Source organism: Lactuca sativa, chromosome 4, assembly GCF_002870075.4.
Source record: "Lactuca sativa cultivar Salinas chromosome 4, Lsat_Salinas_v11, whole genome shotgun sequence".
Lineage (NCBI taxonomy): Eukaryota > Viridiplantae > Streptophyta > Magnoliopsida > Asterales > Asteraceae > Lactuca > Lactuca sativa.
The window spans coordinates 36,448,559-36,462,191 of NC_056626.2; positions in this window are offsets into that span (position 1 = coordinate 36,448,559).

Consider the following 13,633-nt stretch of genomic DNA (forward strand, 5'->3'; position numbering starts at 1 on the left):
CGACGCTCATTGCGCATCGTAAAAGGGTCAGACAACGCGCAAATGCTTGTCAAGGAAGACTCTGTCATAAAGAGAGACGACGTGCATTTAAGACGCGCAATTACGACGCTCGTTTACGACATGCAATGCGTATCAAGGAAGGCCCTGTCATAAAGGAAGACGACATGCATTCGCATGTCAAAACCTTACGACGTGCGTATTAATGACACGCAATGCGTATCAAGATAGACCCTGTCAAGAAAGGCCATGTCATAAATGAAGATGACACACATTTTTGCGTATCATAATTCTAAATGTTTAAAAAAAATATTATTTATAGATTTGCTTATTTTCAAATTAAATTTGTATTTAATGTTTCATAATAGAAAATAAAGTATCATATACAAAAAATAGAATCCATTGCACAAATTTAATGTCATACAATTCTATTTCTTACAATATATAAATTTGCATCTAATCTACTATGTACATCAAATTCCAACTAAGTAAATGCAGCAACAGCAACACCCTTCAGCTATGTCCTTTGCATAAAGAAAATACATGTCAGTTTAAATATTTTTGGAAAGTGACAAAAAAAGAAAGGGAATACTGAATACCTTGACAGCATCAACATTTTTTGCTTCATATCAGCATCAACAATACAACATTGTAAGAAGTGATTGGGACAGTTAGGCTCTATTTCAACCATTGGGACAATTAGGCTCTGTTTCAACCATTTGGTTTTGGTGTAATTTAATCTGAGGTATGCAAATTAAATATTAAATATTAAATATTAAATATTAAATATAAAATATAAAATATAAAATATAAAGTATAAAGTATAATATATAACCCTAGAAATGAATCAAAAAAGTTACGGATTACTCTTACTTTGATAAATTTTTCAGAGACAGGTCCATCATTTTCAGCCATTGACAATTCCTGGACAACTTTTTCAAGTCCTTTGCTAACTGCTGCTGAGAAATTTAGAATAGAACTGGAATTTCTACAGAAATTAAGAATTTATAAAAGGGGACAAAAGGGGAGTTGGGAAATACCTTGTCATCATCTTGTAACAATTTATATATTCTTGCCCATAGCCCCGCCTTTCCATGAGCTACAATCAATGTCATAATTATGGTTATGCCTTTGATTTGAAAGTGACATACTATAAAAACTCAGACATGGCTATAATGGAGATAATAGGGATATATATATATATATATATATATATATATATATATATATATATATATATATATACCTTAAACAAATTAGCTTCCAGATCAGATTGAAAGCTGCAAAAAAACTAATATATGTTAAGGTAGTATTTGGAGGATGTAATATGATAACATACACGTCCAGAAGGCTATTATCTATGAGCTTGACCAACAGCAAGGGCATTATTGGTAGAAATAATGTTACTATTTTTAGGGTTGATAGGGAAAATGTCTCCTCACTTTGTTCATGTACTGAAGCTCCCTGATGAATATATTATGTTTTTCTATGCATATAGGAACATGGGGAGGCGTCCTATGGGGGTAGATTTGTCATTTGACATACCGGTGACTGAACTGGAGGTGAAGACAAAGCATTTTCTTGAAATTTTTTGTTCATATGAATTCCTTCTAGATAGGGCAATTAAGCCAACTAACTTGACTAAGTTGACATGGTTTCTAATTGGAACTAGTTTCTAGATGATGAATGGAATATAAATTCAAGTAGGGTTTTGAAGTTTGAACAACATATATGTTGTTACCTTAACGAGGCCAGGTGGACCATAACACCACATTTTTGCTGAATTTAATAAATTAGAGATATTTCAATTTTTTGTAAACACACAAATAATGATACCTGATATTGGAATACACACTTTGACACATGAATACGAGTAGATTAACCTGTATATATACATAGGAAGTAGAGATGGAAGGAGCCAGAACTCTGGGGGCATTGGGTTGGTTCATGCCCACTCGCACACACCAAGTATCTGAAAACAAATAAAATTTTCTAAGTTTTTTTTTTTCAAATATAAACTAAAGCATATATTCTATATGATACACTCACACAAAGGAAAAAGAAAAAAGAAAAAGTTAATGTATTACAAAAAGCCAAGTTTTGCCCCATGATGGACCATGCCATTCCATTATCATCTCTGTTGTCTCCTGAAATAAATAATTTGAAATTGAATACAAAAAAGATCTGGAATTGGAATTGGAATTGGAATTGAAAGAAAGATTGATAGTTTCATGCCTTAAAAAGTTGATGTATCCAAAGATGTTTTAGATGACTCCAAAAGTGTACGCCCATCAACAGATGAACATGCAACATGTTTATAAACAAGATTCATGCTTACAATATCAGACTTCTTGAAAGGGTAAGCTGCATCCATATAATAATCTCTGGGAACAAGCCTTTGTGGCTGATTATTTAAGACTCTTACCACTCACCCTAAAGAGCACATATACAAACCCCTTGTGTGCATGAAATCTGTCAGTATCCTTCCATCAACAGGTAAAAGTTCAAGAGAGCCAAAATCAACCACCAACCTAGGAAGGGCAGTTTAGTCATAGATCAAATTAACATGATGAGGCCATTATCGAATCGCTTTGTACATAAGCTTACCCTATCAAAATAATAAAGATCAAATTATGATGACTCAATCTTAGTTTGAATTTTGAACATGACAAAAGAAATCATGAGAATCAATCACCAATTGATGTAATGTATACACATCTGGCCCACCAAGTTCATATACTTTTCCCATGTTGCTACCATCATCTTTCAAGGCTGCAACAACTGCAAATGCCACATCAGCAACATACACAGGCTGAATCCAGTACAAAAAAACAAATATTTACCAAACTGTTGAGAAAAGTAATTCATCATATCAAGTAAAGGGAAGAGAATGAAGTCATATTATACTTGGTGGATCCATTCCCAATTAGTGGAAGGCCATAACTTTATGTGACTCTATACAGATGCATCGCTGAATCTCTGACCAATAAGACATTTTCAATCTGTTACAGGACAAATAAAGTAAGCATAAGCATTGACCCAACATGAAACAAAGTCATATTTTAATTATTTGATACAGATATATGAACATAAATTTAAAGATTACAAACCCCAAACATCAGATGATGCAGCCCCAAAAGATGTATTTGAGAAGCCAGTCAGCACACCGGAACCCAAAGTTATGAAGTCCGGTGCAACTTCTAAAACAGATTGTGTTTTTGCTAGTTCTCTTGCAAGAAAATTGGCTGAAGATAACAATACATGGAAAGCAACCAAAACATAATTAAATTGTTAAATACATGATAGATGGGATGGACAATAATTCAACATCAAACACCTATCTACTCTATAAGACTTTATAGAACCATAGGAAAATTTAATAAAAAAGGATATTTTTTTATAACTCCACCTGGTGAGTATCATTAACATGGATACAAATTTAAAAAGACATGGTTTTAAAGAAATTAAGCCCTAAATAAATTGCAGACTACACAGTTTTAAAGAATGGATTAAAATGCATGAAGAAAAAGAATGCAAAGCATGAGAAACAGAACAAGCAAGAACGTTTTTTCTCCAACATCATCATCTTCTTCTGTTGTCGCACAATTTTATTAGGGTTTCATCTGTAATTTGATCTTGCATTATATACATCTATGAGGGCTTTGAGAACTGGAATCAGACCATATTTGAGCTAGTTGACCATATTTCTTCTGACATTTGTGTGCATAATACTCAAAATTCAGAAACCCTAGATGTATAAACCACGCTTCGTGAACCCCATAGGAACAGATAAGGAACTCATAATTCATGTGTGTTTGTGAAAGAAAGGGGGGGGGGGGGGAGAACGAACTAGGGTTAGAATCGACGGAAAGGAAATGTATATGGAATGTAATAAACCGGGACACTCCGTCGGAATTGAAGTACAGTTCCGACTGATTCTAGGGCTAGCCACTCCGGCGATGCTAATGAGAGAAAATCTAGGAATAAAAGAAGGTGAATCGTTGTTTGTAAACAACATACTCCATTTAAATACGTATGTGAAGGAGAGAAGAGGTTACCTGAAAACGATACTTCAGGTGATCAAGATGTTAGGGCCGACGCTGCTAACGGTGGCGGAGCAAGACGCAAACCACAACGGGCCATTTTTTCTCGGGCGATTTCTTGACTTGTTACGTTTTTATTCAGCGATATTTGATTCAATAGAAGCAATAATGGGGAGAAACAGTATGGAGAGGATGAAGATTGAGAGGAATCACTTTGCGAAGGCTTGTCAGCCAAGAAATCACCCTTTCCTTTTCTTCTTGGTCCGGTTTATTACATTCCATATACAAGATAGTGGTGGTCTGTACCATGAAGGGGAGAGAGAGAGAGAGAGAGAGAGAGAGAGAGAGAGAGAAAGAGATGGTGGTGAATCTGATCGAGATGAGCCTTCCTGTGGAAGGAGGAGACTCAACAGATGGGGTTTTTAATTTTTTCGATTTCATTTCCCCCTGCTATTAAAAAACGAAAACGTGCGTTCATTTACTAAAATTATAAAGTGACAGGGTAACACGACACGCTTTTTAGGATAGGTGCCTTCCGTGTTTTTTTTTGTTGGACAATAATTTTAGGGCGCGCACAAATACGTGCCCTCTATCGTTCAAAATTTTCAAAACTGACATTATTTTCTAGGGCATGCACAAATGCGTGTCGTCTATCAGTGAGTGTCATTGTTTGCGCGTCATTAAAGGTTTGTTTTCTAGTAGTGGAAAACCACAAGAAACATACCACTTGGACCGAAAACTCCCTTAAGTGGCTATACAACCCTTAGATGCAACCCTTGGTACTTTTATCACTTGAATCAAAGTGTTTTTCATGTCCTAGGGTGTCTTAACTTGATTAATTAGTTGTTAAATGACTAATTGGATACATATATGTGTTATTATATGATAAATAGGATCCGTGTGTGTGCTCAAGTCTTCACTTGACACTTAGCATCCTATACCATCTGTTCATCCAAACCACTCACTACTGGTGAGTTCATACCCCTTAATTAACCTTTAAATGTTTCTAAATGTTTATAAATGCTTTTATGGGGGGAATACAAGTTGAATCATGCTAGTTATTACATCAATCACATGTGATTAATAACTAGCATACAAAAGGATTTACTACACTTTTAGCTGTTTACTCAGGATACTTCTTCCAAATGACTTACTAAAACATTTTTACATGTTAAAGCTCTTTATCAAACTATCTTACATACTGTATGTTTCCTTTCAAACTTTATTACAATTGTGTTTCAAATAAAGGTTTCCTTATACTCAAAATTGTGCTTATCAATCAAACTGCATTCAAATCGTTTTACAAACTGACATCAAGTCATCATTTTCTTAGTTATTAAACTCTTCAAAGGTTTTACAAAACTCTTCTATACTTTTATATTGTCAAATGCATGCCTATATATGTATAATTGTATAAGAAATGTTTAAAGGACTTAGGACGGCTAGCTCGCTGTATTTCCTTTTCCTCGTTGGGATATGACCTTAGGGCATCGGTTATTCGTCTGAATGCCGTCTAAATATTAATTATATATCATGTATACATATATAGACATAAAATTTCCATCAGTGAGTTCAGTACCTTTGGGTAGCAAAGGCATACTTCGTTATACACGTACATTACTAGTAGCTATAATAGGTATAGTTAGGAGATACTACTTACTATTCCAAGTGCAAGGAATCACATAAGAGTTAGTTCATTCATGCGTCTATACTAATATAATACATACTATATAAAGATATACAATTACAAAAGTACAATTACGTACATATTAATACAATACATACTATATAAAGATACAATACACGATAACATAAGAGAACACACAAAACAGGGAGGAAGATACAATGCACGATAACATAAGAGAACACACAAAACATGGAGGAAGATACAATACACGATAACAAAACAATACACGATAAGGTGCTATAGCATGAAACAAATACAGGATCTAACTATACCAATGAATCACTAACGCATTTTTTTAAACAAAAGGTGATAGTTATATTAGGTATACATGATCATAATAATGTGGATGTTTACGGCTTGCAACATTGTAGGGGTCATGTTTGGTCCCAGAATCTCTTGACAGGGGAGCGTTTAATGGGATCTAGCCATCACGTTATACCTTAATACTCAATTAAGGCAATTAGTACAATAGTAGTCACTTATAACAAATACTACAGTACTTACACTTTACATACGACAAATACAAAAGGATACAATTCCAGTTATTATATTATTATTACCTTTACTGTATCACATTCACATAATCGATGAGGTAGATTAGATTTGAATAATAATAGTTGTACAAGGAAAAACCTTCACTTAAGTAGAAGTTCAAACTTTCAAAACAATCGAGTCTTGGTAGAAGGCTACTTTCAAAACAGTCGGGTCTTGGTAGAAGACTACTTTTTCTACTAGTAGGAAATATGGGATTTTCTAGGGTTTTCAAACGTTTACAATTACTTACAAACATTTTCATGCTTATACATACTTTTATTGAAACATTTACAAATCTTTCCTTTACAATTTTACAAGTCAAAGACACATAAATACTTATGAATTCACCAGCTTTATTGTTGATACTCCCTTTCAAAATAACTTGTATTCTCAGGTCACAAATAGACAGGTACGATGACCAGGTTTTGTGAAGACGGAGTAGTCAAGACTCATCTTTTATTTTGATTATTCATTATGTTGTTTATTACTATGAAAGAACACACTTGTATTTAAAATTATACTATTAATGCAATGGATGATGTTGTTGCTTGTTTACTACTTTGCATTGTTGTGATACTTTACATGACGTCCTCCTCCCCAGAACGTTTCCGCTGTTCTTGGTTTTAGGGTGTGACAGATTATGACATCGAAGCTCTTTATGGATACTGGCATAAGATCGATGGGAAAGGAATGAACGTTCAGGGTAAGAGTACAGCCTATGAATATGTTGTTAGTGCTCTCTTTCTTTCCGTTAGCCATCTCGACGGTAAATGTTTCAGTTAAAGGTTGGGATTTACAGTTGAGTAGATGTTTGAATGCATGACGAACAAAACTCCTCTCCACACCAGAATCGAAAAGGATGAATGTATAAGAGTTGTCAAGGAGGAACATACCCGTAACAACTGTGGGATCAGCAACTGCTTCCTCCTGGCCCATCGCCACCCCCCTTGGTGTTTGGGATCAGCAACTGCTTCCTCCTGGCCCATCGTCAACACCCTTCCTGTGTTGCCAGCTGTCGTTGCCTTGGGGAAATTTCTTTTGAAGTGCCCAACCTCTCCACAACCATAACAGGCTTGACCAGCATGCACTCCATGATCTTGATTGGTTGGTTGGACGGGTGCCTTGCAGTATCAAGTCGTGTGTCCCTTCTTTCCACAACTGTTGCATTGCAAATCACGGAAGGGTCCATGATGATGAAAGTTACACTTTTGCCCTTTGGAAGAGTACCAACATAACTACCGGTAAGAGCTTGGGTGGTTGGAACAACAGCTAGAGTAGTAGCAGCATGAACTGCCACTGTTTGCTGTTTCTTGGAGGGCTCCTGCGAAGACTGGCCCTTTCGTTTGTTCCATAATTTCTTCTTCTTCCCTCCATTCTCCTTTTATGGTTTGGGAGCGGCTGTCACCTCATCAAGATCGACCCCGTGATCTATCAGAGTCTGCGCTAGACATATGGCGCTATCAAATGTAGAAGGCTTAGCAGCCAAGACATTTCCTTGAGTTGGGGGCGTCAGTCCCCAAATGAACCATTTAATTTTATTGCTTTCCAAGGTGACCATTCTCGGACAAAGGAGATTCATATCGTAGAATCAAGTTGTGTAGAAAGCAATGTCGGAACCCTTCATCTTCAAGTTCCAGAGCTCGTGCTCTAACTTTTGCATCTCTCCCCTGGGGCAGTATTCAGCAAGCATGAGTTCCTTTTGGTTATCCCAACCAATGGCATTTGCTATTGGCAGGGTTAGGGATTTGACACGACCATTCCACTAGGTCAGTGCTCTGTCGGTGAAGGTGCAGGCGACGAACTTCACCTTGTTTGCTTCGGAGCACACACAAATCTTGAAGACCGATTCAATCTTCTCGATCCAGCGGGTTAAGACAATGAATCCTCCATTGCTGTCGAAGGATTTAGGTCTCGCATTTATCAAATCCTTATAAGAACACTCCTTCTGATGTCCCCGACTTCCATCGAGATTAAGGGGATGGGTACCACTTCCTGACCCGCTAGAACCGCCAGAATGTATTTGCGACATCACGGCAGCCACAGCGGCCGTGACTGCTGCCTGGAACATGGCAGGATCGAACTGAGGAGGCGGTAGCGGCGGAGGGTTGTTGTTCTTTCTGTTGGGTCTCTTTCTAGGAGGCATCTTTTTCTAAAATAATAAGGAAGAAGAGGATAGTAAGTCCCCTTGATTTTTGAATCAAGAGATAGGAAACAAGATATATCTCAGCTTGATAGATAAAGTGTTCAACTAAGCGATAAGGAAAATTTACTAATGTAAGTAAACTATCGCTAGGAAGGAATGAGTAGCAACAATTGAAATGAATTTCCACACTGTATTCAACTCTAGCTAAAAAACTCCTTTAGTATTTTAAGTTGTATGCTTTGTTCTATCGATACCTAATGTATATATACTTGGGAAGTTTTAGGCCTTCTGCAACACCACAGTCACTCCCAAGCACATGTTGGTCATGTCTTCAATAAATATAGTTGATCAGGCTATATTGACCCTAGACATGATTACATAACTGCCCAGGTTTGACCGTAGTGTCCAACATCTAAATACTTTTGCTTTGTTCAACTCATGATATTGTTTTCTGGTACATATGTATACTTGTATACTTCTTATAAAATGTTTTAAAAGTATACTTTTAGCTCAGAGCACTTCGTCCCCTTAGTGTTTATAGTTGTATACCATGTAAGGTTCGGTATACTTAGTTCACTATAAACAAGGTCTCTGATACCAATCTGTCACACCCCCAAACCAGAACGACAGAAATGTTCGGGGGTAGATGACATCATATGTAGTATCACAAACATTGCATCATAGTAATCTTAGTAAACACAACCATTACATTGAATACATATATGAAAATGTATTTACATCTGTTTTGATTCTTGATTCTAAACATCAAAAGTATAATCAAAAGAAAAAGACGAGACTCTATACACTCCGTCTTCTCAAAACTCCAGAAGGTACATGTCTACTGATTTCCTGAGAATACAAGTAGTTTTGAAAGAGTATCAACATAATGTTGGCGAGTTCATAAGCGATGTTTGGTAGTGAAAATCTGTTAATGAATTTGTAGAAATGTTTGTATGTTTCCAATAAAATCCAAAATTTTCTTCAGTAATGAAAAGTAGTCTTAAACCCTAAGACCAATTGTAAGTTCGTTATTGAATTATGTTCTTATGTCTGAAAGGACTTGTATGTATGTCTGGTACCTCCAGCTGCATTGTATTGTTTTGTATGCAAGTTCTTGTATGAAATCCCTGGCTACCACCAGTAATGTAAGTAATGTATATTATGAAAATCCTGGCTAACACCAGTATGTATAGTAGTTTTATTGCTTAAAATAAAACGAATAAAATATCATAAACAAATGATTAGTTTATACTTATTCTGAGTTGTATAACCATACTTGATATGACCTAGTGACCTTTACAACGTTCTTCAGGCGTTGGTTAAATGACATTTGTCACCTCAGGCATGTCTGTCTAACTATAGCTAGCAGTTCAGGTGTGGGATTGTCAATCCTGAATTGATCTATTCACAAATCTCACGTTGTCCCTCCAGGAGACTCTAGTTATACTATGATAGGATTTAATTCAGTACACCTAAGGGTACAGTTTTGAAGTAGAGCCTCACACTATTGTGTACTCTAGTTTACATGTAATTTTGTATTGTTCTCTTGTATTTGAATTCGTTGAATATTGTATACGATAATAATTATACTTAAATAATTATAAAACATCATGCCCTTGTAGTAATGTATACCATAAACTAAATCTGTCATAGTTTATATGTTTAGTAATGAATAACTCTGAATTTGTAAGAGGTACGTATTGAAAACCCCAAACTATACCTATTATAGTTTGCGTGTATAGTGTAAATGATGTGAATATTGAATCTGAAAAACTATGCAATTTTGGTTGTAAGTTGAAAACGTCCCTTATGCTCAACATAGTACAAAAGGGATAAAATATGTAAATATTTTATACAATTATGAAAATCGTTTGTTCGTATCAATTGCATAAGTTTTATACTTGTTAAAAGTCCTTTTGTATTAGTTCACAAGAAGCATTTGTGTTTGGCTTGTACCCCCCCTAAAAACGTTTAATAATCGTAAAAGCGTAGGGGTATAAACTCACCTCAAGTGAGTGGTTTGTATGAAGATCGATATGAGATGATGAGTGTCAAGTGAAGCCTTGAACACAATTGGATCCTATTTAACATGTAATGACACATATATGATTCAAATTAGGGTATTTCATGATTAGACATGATAGGAAACCACCCTAAGGACTTGGAAACACTTGAACTAAGTGTTAAAGCCATATGTGATTGAGTGAGGGAGGTGTACGGTCACCCTAAGGGTGTGTACGGCCATGGGTGTACGACCCATGAGTGTACGGCCATACACTCATGAAGAGGTGTGATATTGAGGTGTTTCCAAGGTCCTAACTAGCATCTAAGAAGTGTTCTAGGTCCCGTGCTTAGTTGTAATGCAAGTTTGAGGCCAATAAAGATCATCAAAGTTTGTTTACGGCCCTAGGAGGTGTGTGCGGCCGTACAAGCGGGTGTGTCTATGCTAAAGTTGTCGACTTTAAGGTGAATCAAGGCTAGGATCAAAGGTTTAGCATGTCCAACTAGATGATAGGGTCCAAACTCTCACTTTGGAGGGCCTTTAAGGTGTGTACGGCCAACCTTATGAAGGTGTGCGGCCGTACTCCTTCAAAGGATGAAGAACAATGTTGAAGAAACTTAAGAGAAAAAGGAGTGGTGTGCAGCCAAGGGGAGAAAGGAATGAAGGAAGGGATGTCTACTCATATATATATATATATATATATATATATATATATATATATATATATATATATATATATATATAGGGGTGGGTGACCCACCATCTTGAGTGTGCGGCCATGAGGGGGTGTACGGTCGTACACCCATGTGTACGGTCGTACACTCCTCCTAAAGGAGTGTATGGCCCGAAATGCTACTTTACGACTTCGTTAACTCATCCCTAATCTCAACCTTGGTTGTACTCAAGCTTAGAACACTTAAACAAACCCTTAAACAGAGCTAAAAGATAACAGAAATGAGTTTAACATTGATTGAATTGAATAGTTCTACAAGATAGAAGTTCCGGGTTGTCACATTTTTACACTTATGATAAGGATTGGGAATTGTGAAATGAGTATCATTGGAAGTGTCTTCAATTGATCTATTTCACAAAATAAGGACCATAGGTAAACATAGTGTGCATGCTTTGAGCATGGGATGACTATTGTTTCAATCCAAGTATTAAGTTGATTATCCGAAACATTATACAATGAATAATATGTAATCAATATGGTGATTAAATAAAAGGTGTTTTATTTATACTCACAAGTTTTGAGGCCATATTGGATTCTATTATTCTTGTGTTTTACTTCGCATGTTTTTACTTCTCGAATAATAAGATTATTCAAACACTGACAGTCGATCATACATTGGAAGTAGGTATGAGGCAAGATTGTCATGAATTGGCTTGTAGATTGTCTGAAGCATCTGGACATAGCAAAAGTTTGTTGCAACGTTCATGAATGCTCCTGAAATAAGATTTGAGTATTGGATTAAAACCATGCTCATGTGAATCACTTCATGGATTTTATCACGAGTGATTGTGAGACGATAATATCTTATATTCTTGAAATGGAGACATATAGTTGCAGTTTACAAGTCGGTTGCACATTGATAATATGTAAACGCACCAGTAACTTGGTGCTATAAAACATATTGTTGTATGTGATTTGATAAGTAAATAGAGCAAGCATATGAGTCTAAGTTTATCCGTTCCTTTTATCGAAAGTGCATAAAAGCGATATCTGTGGGCCCCTCGATGATTTAGTGATGACACCCTAAAGCGCTTGGCTAAGCCTGGACTAAGTTGATGTGTTCAATTGTAGTTTATTGTCAGACGTCATAAATCGGAAATCGGGAAACAACAAATGAATAGAGAGAATGATTATAATCCATGTCTCTGTTCATACAATATCTAGAATGGAGGAATATATGATCCCTTATCTAAAGGACTTGTTGCTGATAATATCAGAGTTCAACAGCGGCTTTTGAAAGCTACGAGTGCTAATCAGGTTCTGAAGTCATGCTTGCAATAATGGTTATTAGACTTATCCAAGTGGGAGACTATTGGATTAGGTGTCTAAGCCCATAACTATTATTGGTATGTACTTGACCCGATTATGAGCATGGTCCCTTTGGGTTGCCTTCACCATAGAAACTGATAGGATGAATGATGGAGAAAGAGGATTAATTATGATTTATTAATATATTATAAGAATAATATATTAATTGAGAAATCATATTATTTAATTAGTATTGATCAGAAATTAATTTGGTGATCAAAAGAGACTGATTAAATAATGAGGATTAATTATGTAAATCAGTAATATTTATAGTTTAGGCTTATGGACCTTATTGGTATAAGGTGGACGAAATCTATATAAGAGTCCATAAAGATTTCGTCCAAGGCCTGTCTAATAGAGTCCATATGTTGCTTAGGGCCTAAGCAAGAGAATTAGGGTTTCCAGGTTGAAAACCCTAGTAATCCTCAACTATAAAAGGAACCCCAATGGTTCTCCAAATCGGCCTATGCCTTTAGAAGGAACCCTAGCCGACTTTTGAAGCCTTTTCTTCTCTCTCTCTCTCTCTCTCTCTCTCTCTCCCTCCCTCCCTCCCTTGTTGCTAGTGGTGTCTGTGACTCCATTAGAGGTGCAACACTTGGGGCACTAAGCTTTCAAAGGTCAAGGAGTTCTTCTTATTATTACATAACAAGTTGAGGTAATCATTCTAACTTGTTTATTATGTCAATTTTGAAATAAGCATGCTAGATTACGGTTTATTGCTTTGGTATTCATAGTTGTATGTTCATTATAGAAAACCTAGATCAAAGCAATTAGGGTTGCATGTATACCATAGGATTGATGTTATGCTCAAAACCCAACATGTGTCACATAATGAAAATGTGGAAGAAGAATTATTACAAATGGAAGATGATTTCAATGAGCAACGTGAGGAAATTTCACCCACAACAAATTAGCAAAGTGAGGAAACTTCAAGTGCTAGTACTAAGAAAAGGAAACGTAAATTTGATCCTTTCATTGAGGGAATATCTAAAGCCGCGGCGTTACTTGGGAAAGATCTTCGGGAAGCATCGGCCACCATGTCTCAATCTTTAAATGCCGAGGTGGAGTTACGAAAGAAAAATTCTATGGTGACTTTTGAAATTTTGAAGATTCCATCAATGGATCAAAGGGATAGGTTCAAAGCAAGTCGAAAGATAATGTGTGAAGTGGAAGTAGTGTTGACCCT